General features: G+C 37.5%; 1 long non-coding RNA gene across 1 annotated transcript in view; it reads left to right on the forward strand.

The window, feature by feature from the left end:
- LOC113600568 (uncharacterized) overlaps nucleotides 1-8386 on the forward strand; it is a 76148-nt gene extending 67762 nt beyond the window's left edge. Inside the window, exon 5 of the long non-coding RNA XR_008292513.1 lies at nucleotides 7681-8386. This is a non-coding gene — a long non-coding RNA (uncharacterized LOC113600568). The remainder of the gene's footprint in view (nucleotides 1-7680) is intronic.
- The last annotated feature ends 1839 nt before the right edge of the window (nucleotides 8387-10225 follow it).

A 10225-nucleotide genomic window follows, 5' to 3' on the forward strand; every position in this document is an offset into this window, starting at 1 on the left:
GTTCCAGGAAGATTTAAGATTATTTGTTTTAGTTCTGTGAAAATGCCATTGGTATTGTGATAGGGATTGCATTAAATTTGTGGATTGCTTTAGATAATATGGATATTTTTTATTTTTATTAAAAAATTTTTAAATGTTTATTTATTTTGAGAGAGAGAGACAGAGTATGAGTCAGGGAGGGACAGAGACGGAGGGAGACACAGAATCTGAAGCAGGCTCCAGGCTCTGAGCGGTCGGCACAGAGCCCAACGCGGGGCTCAAACCCACAAATCACAAGATCATGACCTGAGCCGAAGTTGGACGCTTAATGGATTGAGCCACCCAGGAGCCCCAATAATATGGATATTTTAACAATATTTATTTTTCTTACCATGGAATGTCTTGCCATTTGTTTGTGTCATCTTCAGTTTCTTTCATCAAATTTTATAGCTTGCAGAGTACAGGTCTGGGTTCAGTTAATTCCTACATATTTTATTATTTTTGGTACAATTTTAAGTGGGATTGGTTTTAAATTTCTCATTCTGCTACTTCATTATTAGTGTATAGAAATGCAACAGATTTCCATATGGTGATTTTGTATCTCGTGACCTTACTGGACTCATCTATCAGTTCTAGTAGTTTTTTTGGTGGAACCCTTAGGGTTGTGTATATAGTGTATCTTGTCATCTGCAAATAGTGAAAAGTTTACTTCTTCCTTATAGATTTAGATGCCTTTTATTTCTTTTTGTTGTCTGATGGTTGTGGTTAGGACTTCCAATATTATGTTGAATAAAAGTGGTAAGAGTGGACATCTTTGTTTTGTTCCCAACTTAAGGGCAAAAGCTCATGGTTTTTTGCCATCAAGTATGATGTTCGCTGTGGGTTGTTCTTATAAGGTATTTATTAGGTTGAGGTGTGTTCTCTTTAGTCCTACTTTGTTGAGGGCTTTTACCATGAATGGTTGTTGTATTTTATCAAATGCTTTTCTACATCTATTGAAGTGATCGTATGCTTTTTACCTTTCTCCTATTGAAGTGAGGTGTCAAATTTGTTGGTTTATGAATATCGAACCACCTTTGCATCCCAGGAATAAATCCCACTTGATTGTGGTGAATGACTTTTAAAATTTATTGCTGGATTTGGTTTGCTATTATCTTGTGGAGGATATGTTCATCAGGAATATTGACCTGTGGTTCTCTTTTCTTGTAGTGCCTTTATCTAGTTTTGGTATCAGGATAATGGTGGCCTCATAGAATGAATTTGGAAGCTTTCCATCTTCTATTCTTTGGAATACTTTGAGAGGAATAGGTATTAAGTCTTTTAATGTTTTGTAGAATTCACCTGTGAAGCCATCTGGTCCTGGACTTTTGTTTGTTGGGAGTTTTTTGATTACTCATTCAATTTCATTGCTGGTAATTGGTCTGTTCAAATTTTCTGGTTTTTTTTTTTCCTGCTTCAGTTTTGTTAGGTGATATGTTTCCAGGAATTTATCCATTTCTTCTAGGTTGTCTAATTTGTTGGCATATAGTTTTTCATAATGTTCTGTTATAATTCTTTGTATCTCTGTGGTGTTGGTTGTTTTTTCCCTCTTTCTCAACAAGCTTTTCTTAAGCATCTTCTAATGTGGCAGGCACTGAATAAGGTTCTATTAATCGAGAACCAGAAGTTTCCCTACCTCCATGGAATATTCATCTAGGGTACATAAAATATGTAGAGTAAAATGGTAGAGTCATGCAGCATTCATGAGGATTCATTTGTCCATCCATTCATTTACTCATTCACATATGTTTTTCAAATAATATTTACTGAAGTCTCACTATGGCCCAGGAATCATGCAGTGATGCGTAGGATAACATGGGCAATTAGACAACACAACACAGCATCAGGGATTTAAAGATAAAGAGTCGATACTCCAATAGCTCCCAGAATCTCTGTCTAGCTAGGAAAGTCACTGATTAAATCTTATAGTACAGTAAGTGCTCTTGTATCAAAGGAAAATCTATGGGTACTCAGCGCAGGAGAGATGGGTTTATTTGGAACAGAAATGAAATAGTTGAGCATTTCATGTCAGACAAAAAGCAGACTCTGATGGCCACATCAGATGTCACAGAGCTGCACGGCCCAACTCAAGGAGGTGCCTTTAGGAGGCTGTGATATAAATGGTGGCCCCTAGATCTGTGCAGTGTGCAACCTTCAAATCTATACCCTGAGGTCCTACCAGAAGCTATTGATTTTGCTTAATATTGTTTTATATTGAATTATTAAAGGAGGAAATGATGGCTGCAAACATGATCTCTTTGGAGTTAAGGACCTCTAGAGGACTAATTCTGGTCCATTAAAGTAGATTGAAAAGTAAATAATTATAACTGGACCAATAATTGCTATCACAAAGGAAAGTGTATGATGCCATGTAGGAGTGGATTTGGTTTTGAGGGGGCTAAGGCTTATACGTATTTGGGGCTTTTGTTAAAAAGAAAAACAGAATTACTTATGAAACCAAATATTCATTTAGCATGAGAAGCAATATTACAACAAACATTGTAGTTTGGACATTACAGTTGTAGTGTCCAATGTCAGGGACTGGGCCATATTTTCTCCATGCTTGCTATTCCAGAAATGCCTCAGGTTCCTACTGTAAGCACTTGCAACCCTCCTCCCAAGGCCCATGTTTGGGGTAGTGGGGACAAAGCATAGGGGAGTTAGTGCCTCCAGGGGCCAGCTGCCCTTAGATGGGGGAGGACGAATACCCTGTTGGAGGATAAACACTTTGTTGGGTGGGATAACTCCAAGATATTTTCCACACAAACTCCCACAGGTGCCTGGAGGGATTGAGCCTCACTTACCCAGGGCAGCAACCCATCCAATAACACATGTGTTATCCGCTTGCTTCCCTTCTCTCCCAGTCCCCCATTCTGCTGTGGGTACCTCCTGGTCAGGGCCAGCTACATAACTTGTGAGGTCCAGTGCAAATTGAAATTGCAGGGCCCCTTGTTGAAAAATTGTTATAAGTTTCGAGATGGCGACAGCAGTTAAACCAAGTGCAAGACCCTTCAGAACATAAGCCCTGTGAGATCACGTGGGTCACAGGCCTATAAAGCAGGTCCTGGTCCTTGGTGGTGTCTTCTCCCAAATGAACTACTTTGCCCTAAGGCAGGGTTTGCAACTGGAAAACCCAAACTGTGACATAGAGACATTCCACAAATATCTGAGAAGGAAGACAGCAGCTACATTTTTATTAATTAAATGCCTAATCCATCTTTAATATTTTCCCCAATTTTTGGCTACATATTTTTTATTACTTCTATATGGCAATGGTTTTGTGATATTTTCTGTAATGAAATTGGAAAGATAATTCAGTCTTCTAACATGGTTGCACTAAAAATTCGTAAAGCTGCTGGTAGCTTAGATAAGTTACAACTTCATAGTCCACTATTAATAAATAATGTCTTGTGAATTTCTGGGGTTCTTATCAAATTTTGGAAAATCTTCCTCTTTTCTTTGTACATGAGCAATCAGATTTCAGGACACTTCTTATACACTGGCTAATCTTCAAGCCTGTGTTTATTAGTTTTCTAGTGCCGCTGTAACAAATTACCATAAACTTAAAACTTAAAACCACACCAATGTGACTTAAAACCACACAAATTTATTATCTTGTCATTCTTTAGGTCAGAAGTCCAATACAGATATTATTGCAGGAAAATCATGGCATCAGCAGGGCTGTGTTCATTTCAGGACGGTCTAGGGGAAAATCCATTTCCTTGCCTTTTCCTGCTTCTAGAGGACACTCCCATTACTTAGTTGTGAGGTCTAGCCCCCTTTCATTATCTTGAAAGCCCAAAATATTCTATAGAATTTTGGGGCCACCCAGATAATTCAGGATAATCTCTTCATCTCAAGGTCTGTGCCCTTAATCACATCTGCAAAGACCCTTTTGCCCTACAAGGTAACGTATTTGTAAGTTCCAGGAAATTAGATATCGTTTGGAGGAGGGGAGCCATTATTCTGTTTACCACACTCTTTTTTCCTTAACAGCATTATGAACAGATTTGTCCCCCATGTCTTGTCTAGTTACATAGTATGACTTTTTGTTGTCTTTGTCAATGCCAGTTAAATTAACAAGAAACTTAAATATTTTTACAACGGGTTCATAAGATTCACTCCCTTTCATTATTTGGGCTATCAAATTATCTGAGAGCCTATTCATTACTCTATTTAAAATTGTTTCTCTTCTCTCTCTTAGTGAATTACTACTTTTGGTATGGTCTGATTTTTTTTTTTCTTGGTAATTTACTTCTTGAGGTCAGGATAATTTCTATTGATTTTATTACTCTTTATATTGCTTTTATTCCATATTTATTTTTTATCTGAGCTTTCTCTCCATTATTTAATATATAAAGATGACAAAGAAGCAACTTTATATATATTCATATAAAGAGTCTTTCATTTCTGACTTATTTAATGATAGAAAATATCTCTCTATTTCACAGATTAAAGGACACATTCCCAATTTACCCTTCCCAAAGCTATTCTGAAATTCTAGCAGCCTCAGTAATTCTATTTCCATAAAAGAAAGTATAATGGGAGGAGTTTCCCAACTGGTTCCAGTTAAAATATCTTATTATTTTCGCCAATTTTACAACAATGTATGACCATGTGAACACAGTTCTGACTGCAGCCTGGAAGTCCTGTCCTCTGTCCTCTGTCCTCTGGCTTAAGCTTTTGTTGTTTAATGTAAATATGTCTTGTTATATTTTTATTTTTATTTATTTTTGAGAGAGAGAGCATGCGTGAGTGGGAAGGAGCAGAGAGAGAGGGGGACAGAGGATCCAAAGCGGGCTCTGCACTGACAGCAGTGAGCCTGATGTGGGGCTCAAACTCACGAGTCCCTGAGATCATGACCTGTGCTGATGTCAGATGCTCAACTGACGGAGCCACCCAGGTGCCCCTGTAAATATGTCTTGGGTGCTATGGAGCCCAACGGAAGGAAGCCCGGTAGAGCCTTGAAGTGTCCAGAAACGCTTGGCAGAGGAAGCCTGAGCTTAAACCAAGTCTTAAAGGACAGATGGAATTTAGCCAACCACAGAAAGAAAGGAAGGGTCTTCCAAGGCAGTGATTATGACTTGCTTCCGCACAGAAGTGTGAGATGGTGCAGGAAAATGTCTACTGTTTAGTGTGGGTGGAGGAGAAGAAGGGGGGGGGGAGCAGGATTCAGCTGATTAGAGTGTGAGGAAGACGCTGGCCTTTCTCCTGAGGGTGGGGGGGGGTCCCACCAAAAGCCGTAAACAGACATAACAGAGGTTTGGGTCTGTGTTTTTGAGTCATTTGAGTCCTGTCTTGAAGAGAATTGGATGAGGGAGCGAGAGAGACTGCTTTAATCTATGTTTTTTTTTTTTTTAAAGCAAATTCATAGTCATTATGTCTCTAGACCAGGGCTACCCAATAGAACTTTCTATGATCATGGAAACGTGTTGTAGCTGCGACTGTCCAATATGGCAGCACCAACGATATGTGGCTATTCTGTGTTTGAAATGTCACAAGTGTGACTGAGTGACTAAAATTTTAATTTTATTTAATTTTAATGAAAAAAATTAAATAGTTATGCACATGGCTGGTGGCTATGATATGGAACAGCACAGCTCTTGACCCACAAACTTCAAAGGAAGTGGAATAGACAGTTTCTTCAGGCTAAGCTTAATGAGAAGTTTCTATTTTCAAGGACCCATTCTAGGCATTGGGGAAGAATTTAAGCAGTATAAGACACAGATGGACCCAAAGTTAATGGAAATTGTGATCAGGACAAGGCTTTGTGTTAGGAGGGATGAGTGGGTACTAAGGAAATATTAAGGATGTGCAAAAAAAAAAAAGTGATAAGGATGGCTATTCGTGGCAACACTGGTTGTAAACAACATAAATGTGCAAATGTATAAGACTGATTAACAAAATGTATCTATGGAATGGAATGGAATGCAATGGAATAGCCCCACAGCTATGCATGGAATGAAATAAATAATGCAAAGTGTATTTATTTTAATACAAAATTATTTATGGTATAGTATCCAGTGGAAAAGCATATTATAAAATGGTTATAAAGATTTTAATGAAAATATGCTTAGAGAAGGATCTGGAAGTAAATGCATAAAATACATATACCTAGAGTGGTTAATCTCAGGGTTTAAGGCAATTGCTTTATTTTTGTCTTCATTCCTTCCTTTTTTTTTTCCTTATCATTATTATCACATGTTTTTCTGTAATGAGAGTATATGGCTATTATAATCAGAAAAAAGTAAACAATCAAAATAACTTATTTTAAAATTCTTATAGGAGTGGCATAGATAGCAAGATTGATTGCAGTTCAGAGAGAAGGTTCTCTGACAGGTGAGGGCTAGGGTACACAGGCCTTCTCACCAAAGTTGAATCTTGAAAGAAGGGGGCAGGAGCAGAAGGAGAGAACAAACATTTCTTGAGCACTTACTCTGTGCCGAATGTTTATATGTGTCCTCTCTTTTAATCCTCACCATAATCAGATATGGTAGATACCATCATCTTCCATTTTATAGATTAGGAAATAGAGGCTCTAAGTTAAATGACCCTGTAGGCACAATTGGAAATCTTGAAGACAGAAGCCTGGGGATTTGAGTCTTGGTTTCGATGCGCGCTAGCTGTTTCACAACATGCAGGTTCTAATTTGTATATTGACTTGTGAAAATATCCGTGCAATGACTAGACTACGAGCTCCATGTGGGTAGGGGTTGTGTGTGATTAGTTCTTTAACAAAGAACCTGGTACACAACAACAGGCTCGCAATTAATGTTGTTGATTCAATGAAGATACATCAGAGATCATTAATTCCTGTACATTTCACCTTATAGAGAGTTGGGGGTGACAGATGAAGATAAGGCCTGACAGGACTTTGTAAACTATAGAGTCATGTACCCATGTCAGGGATTTTGATTTCTGGAGACTTTTCTTTATTGGCTTTTTTCAAGCCAAATGACTTGTTTTTTGGAACTGCCAATGATACTCCCGAAAAAGGAAATACATGAAATGTAGCAGGAAAGCACAAAGCACTTACTTGGTTCCAAACTAGGTTATTTCAAAAAAAATTTTTTTCTAATGTTTATTTTTCAGAAAGAGAGAGAGAGAGAGCAAGTGGGGAAGGGGCAGAGAGAGAGAGAGAGAGAGAGAGAGAGAGACGGAGAGAGAGACAATCTGAAGCAGGCTCCAGGCTCTGGGCTATCAGCACACAGCCTGATGTGGGGCTCAAATCCACGAACCGTGAGATCATGACCTGAGCTGAAGTCGGAAGCTTAATCGACTGAGCCACCCAGGCACCCCCAAACTAGGTTCTTAAGAGACTTTTTTGATTCTTCATGCAAACACTAGAGCTCATTAATGTATATTTTTCAAAATGTTTCTGAATCGTCTTTCATTTGAATCAAACTATAAGTTGAGACATTGGACATGAAATCTATGTATTATTAGTTGCACAATCACTTATCATCAGCCCCTAACACAGATATTAGGAAATGTTGATTTTTCTATTTTTGTGGTCAAGTTAAAGTAGATTGATTGTCCCCTTGCAAAACTAGGGGAGGCTGAGCGTACAATTGAATATGTCCTGGGTTTCCACAGGATGATGTTTATCACATTGCTAATCACATTTTGAAAATTTTTACTTTTATTTTTTCTTTGATGTAGTGGCAAGAACATCATCTTTGTGCCAGGTTTACTTGGCTTGAACCAGATCTGCATGACTTTGGACAACTTCTTGCCTGCCATCAGCCCCTGTTTCTCCAGTTTATAAAATATAAACAATATTGCCAATCTTTTTAAAGTTGGACTATTAAGAGAGATTAACTGAAATCATGTGCGTAAGTTTTCATGGCAGAGTGCTTGGGGTCTGTGAAGTGTAAGCGAGATGTGAAAGGCTCCTAGTTGGGTATAAGGTGCTGATGATTCAGGTTATCAGCAGCAGTGATTAGGAATGATATTGCCAAATGGATAGTGACATCAGCAGCACTATTAAGAATATTTCTGTATTTTTATTGCGGCAAATTAGTCAAATCCTGTTAAGCACAAAATATTGTGAAAACCAGAACTGCATGTTTTACAAATCTTTTGGTACTCTTAAATGAAGGTGCTTTATACAACACTGGTTGAAAGTTTGCTGAAGATTTATTATAACACAAGAGTATAACACGTAGACCCACAATTGTGTAGTGAATGACTCACGTGAGAATGTAATGATTGGTGGTTAAATGCTACCTAAAGACAGAAGATCTGATTACATCCCAAGCACCTGTACCACAGATGATCTTATACAGTCTCCTGGCACTTTTGGGTATGTTACACCATTCCTTACGGCCACATTACTGCAAAAGAATAAGAGATATATATGATCCTCTGTGTGTGTACATGTGTGTCCTTTTCTTTCCCAACATGCTTTGAAGTCTGTTGGGGTTTATGCTTTTACATCTGTACTCTTAGGACAATCTTATGGTCTTCCTTTTCCTTTTTTGTCAGTTGTGGAAATGCGGTATCATGGATGTGATGTGGTGGAGGAAATGTTGAATCCCAATAATCCAGGAGAGAAGCAGCAGGACTGAGGTGATGGGTGTACTTTCCAGGGGGTTGTGCAAGGCAGAGAGGGCCATGTTGTGGGCTTATAGGCTTTAGAAGAGAGCATGGTGAGATATAGACTCGACAATGTGGCAGAGTCCCATGAGGTGGGAAGTGATGTTTCTCTGCCCTGACACCCAGAGTCTTCAGTGTGGTTTCTCAAATCACCAGATGTGTGGCTCCAGTGGATTTTTTTTTCTTGGCAATTGACAGAGAGCATAACTGATATGACAAGTGTAGAAGAGGGAAGGGAGGTTGAGGGGGGCAAGAGGAAGAGAATTTGGGGATATCATTAGGAAGACCATATTCAAATATGTTTATATGTTGGGGGTGGAGGGGGGGTTGACTTAGGTTTACTGAAGTCTCAGCATTCCTAAGGGACATCTTCATTATACTTTTTTTGTATTTTCACTTTATATACTGATTACACGTTCTGCCACAAAACAAAGTATTAGATCCATATTACAGGGGTTTCTTTGCTTATAATGCAAATAAGTAAACTGAAGCTTTTGTTTTTGATAAATTAAGATGTATATAGCAGTCTCTAGAGTAACCACTAAATTTTATTTTTCAAAAACAGTGAAAAACATTAAAGAAATGACAATGGTACATTAGAAAATATTCACTTAATTAAAAAGGAAACAGTAAGGAGGACTAGAGAAAAAGGACATGAGACACAGAGGAAACTGTAAAATGTCAGATGGAATTCTAATTATATTAATATCATAAAATGTGAATAAATTAAACAATCCAATCAGAGGGCAGGGGTGTCAGACTAGATAAAAAGACTCCAACTAATATGCTGTCTACAAGAGACATGCTTGAGATTCAAAGGTACAAATAGAGTGAAAGTAAAGGATGGAAAAGATGTATTTCATACACAGTGATAGCAAGAAAGGTCGAGTGTCCATCAGACAAAATAAACTTTAAAAAGAAAAATGTTAGTGGAGATGTGGAGAGGTATTTTATAATAAAGATTGATTCAATGGAAAGACACAACAATTATAAATATATATATATATATTTAAAAGAGAACATCAAAACACATGAAACATAATCAACAGAAATGAAGAAATAAATAATTCAAAAATAATAATTGGAGACTTTACACCCCACTTTATAATGGGTGAAACATGTAGACAGAAGATCAACAGGGAAATATAAGAAATGAACAATACCATAAAGCAAGTAGACTTAACAGACATCTATAGAACACTGTATGCAACAACAGCAGAATATAGAGGATAGACCACCATGAAGAAATTCTCAATAAATTTAAGGGGACAGAAATAATACAAACTAAGTTCTTCAACTACAGTGGAATGAAATTAGAAATCAATTAATTTGAGAAACTCACAAATATATGAAAATAAACAACAGACTTCTAAAAACAAGAGTTAAAGAGGAAGTCAAAAGGGAAGTTAGAAAGTACTTTGAACTAAAACAAGAACACAACATACAAAATTCATGGGATGCAGCTAAAGCAGTGCTTAGAGGGAAATTCATAGCTATAAAATGCCTATACTAAAAAGGAGAAAGACCTAAATCAATCTAACTTTCCATGTTAAGACATTGGGGAAAAAAAGAAACTAAAACTAAAGCATGCAGAAGGAAGAAAATAATA

Source organism: Acinonyx jubatus, chromosome F2, assembly GCF_027475565.1.
Source record: "Acinonyx jubatus isolate Ajub_Pintada_27869175 chromosome F2, VMU_Ajub_asm_v1.0, whole genome shotgun sequence".
NCBI lineage: Eukaryota > Metazoa > Chordata > Mammalia > Carnivora > Felidae > Acinonyx > Acinonyx jubatus.